Source organism: Porites lutea, chromosome 4 (assembly GCF_958299795.1).
Source record: "Porites lutea chromosome 4, jaPorLute2.1, whole genome shotgun sequence".
Lineage (NCBI taxonomy): Eukaryota > Metazoa > Cnidaria > Anthozoa > Scleractinia > Poritidae > Porites > Porites lutea.
The window spans coordinates 26,408,151-26,410,682 of NC_133204.1; positions in this window are offsets into that span (position 1 = coordinate 26,408,151).

Genomic DNA, 2,532 nt, shown 5'->3' on the forward strand with positions numbered 1-2,532 from the left:
TGTCCAAAGGGGCCTGGTGCCAGGTGTACGCCGTTTGGTTTTCCCGCTGGGTTTTTCTTAGGACCGATGTCGTGTGTCAAGTGTTGAGCATTGAGTGGATAAAAGGCCGTAGGAACTGGAAGATCGTCTGCCAGTAGAATTAATCATATCGCAATAAATGAATCACTTTAACCCCCCCCCCCCTCTCCCCGGTCAATTTTATCGCGGTCACCATTTTTATCTACCCGGTTCTTTTCGCAGGAAAACAGTAAAGTCGATGAGGCCACAAAGTCAAAGATTGAAGATAAAATGCGCGCAAAATCTTACTGTCATAAACGGATCTTGTATGCATCTTTTATTTCTTCTCAGTTACTTTGACTTGGTCCTGATTTATACACCCCAGTCACGCGCCAAGCATCATTAAAACATCATGAATTTGTAACATTCTGGTATTATCCCCGACATCGATCGACCGGAAGTAGTCTGCTTTGACTCGATACCGCTGCTAAGTTTGGGCATATGCTTTTGGTCCGAACCTGATCTTGTGTTGTGTTGGAGTTGTAAAAAACTTATTAAACCACTTCTGATGTTATCTTATGGTACTGCTTCTGCATTTTCTCCACCCGTAGTGTAATGTTTCTGCAATTTCCTATTACTTCAAGTTTCACTCCTAACTCCATCTGTAATGGTGGAGTGTTTTGTCATAACGATAACCAATAGTTTTGAAGCAGTTAATCAAAGTTTGTTAATCTACGTTCGCATTGATACATACAATCTCGAGTTGTATAGATTCCATCGAATCCCATCGAGGTCAGAAAAGATTTTTCTTTGCCAGGTGTGGTCCTTATTACTGAGGCTAACGCTTAGAGGGGTTTATGGTTTGTTCGTAGCCCATGAATTCTAACCTTGTTCCATCATTTGTTACGCAAGGCTTCAGAAGTTGACATATCTTGAATGAATTTGCAATTTTGCGTTACGGTGCTTCTCTTTTCAATCAAATATCCGCATACCCCCTTGGATAATAACATTCCCATGTAGCAGCTGCCTCGAAAAGAGAATATGTAAATCTATTTTCTGATAGTTGCGATCTGAGTTTAAACACCAAAATCTGAGTTAACATTTTTTAAATACGAGTTTAAGAGTCAAATTAAGTTAAAAGCTTGTCGAAAATAACTACATTTAATGGTACGACGGCCAAAGCGAAAGACCCAGTTTAGATGTTAAACTTTTTATTTGCCGAACCTAATAAATAAAATATAAGAAATATTTGGAAATTTAAAGGAAGTTGCTTTAAGAAGTTTGGCGCGAATTAAGTATAGAATCTGAATAACGAGTGACCTACAATTGTCAAGAGTAGGTCTGTTGAAGTTCGGCTGGTTAGAAACTTACCTGTTTTTCCTTGACATGAAAAAATCAGAATGATCCGAAGTTGAAAAGCCAGTGTCAACAAAGTTGAAGTCATTTCAGCCGAACAATTTGAGGCACTGTTGTAGCGTTTGATCTCCTAACCTTCAAGGGTCGGGATGAATACATAAAAGAAATTTTCACGTATTGTTACTGATACAGTTTCGAAGTTTTTAATCGCCGCACTTATTACCTTCATTTCACGAATACAAATCGAAGTCATCAAACTACACAGGGACAATCCCATCTCAGTAGAAGACTTAGTAAAATAAGATAAACTTTGTAAAACTGTATTCTTCTACTGATCAATTATTTATGCCACAAAACACTTTTTTCTCGTTTATGTATTTTTATGTATTTTTAAAATTAGATTTTGATATACATCGTGTATTATTCTACCCAAGTAAATTAACTTTTGGAAACGAGCTGATTCAGCTTAACATCATAACGAAGGCGTAACAAATCCTAGGTCACTAATGGCTTTAAAACATTTCAGGAATGACCTGATCAAATAAATTCAGTTTGCTGGTAGGTCAGCAAAAAAAGGAGTCGAAATAGGACCTTGGCGTCTCTACTAAATTAGTATTAACTCAACGCCTGTTTCTTTTTCTGTCATTATATAAGCATCACAACAGTTTCTGCAATAGTCACTTGGAAAACGAAATCATCTATTGTTAGGCTGTTCATCCAATGAGGGTCCAACCCCTTCCCCTCTATATTCCGTTTTTGACGGGAAAGGTACCCCTTGCATAATACCTACTATTAATAAATAGTCCCCTTTCAGATAAAAATTTATGGACCTGGTTTAGAACTTTGCATCCCTTTTAACTACTGCAATTGACAGCTTTCCTAACATGAACTATTTCACTCAAATCGATGTATTGCACTTGTGGGAATTTAACGCACAACATCGCGGAGATAAGTTTTCATACATTATCGAGCCGCTTGAAAGAATGACTGCAACAAGTTTTGAGGTACAATAAGATAATAAATATTTTCTTTGTTGGTTAATCATTAACAAAGCCCAGCATTCCATTCAGGGGACATCTTTATTCATGGGACACTTACCTTGATCCCGAGGGTGTCTCCTGAATGGAAGGTCAACCATTGTAGAGAAAACCGGGGGAGGGGGTACTCCTGGGAATTCTT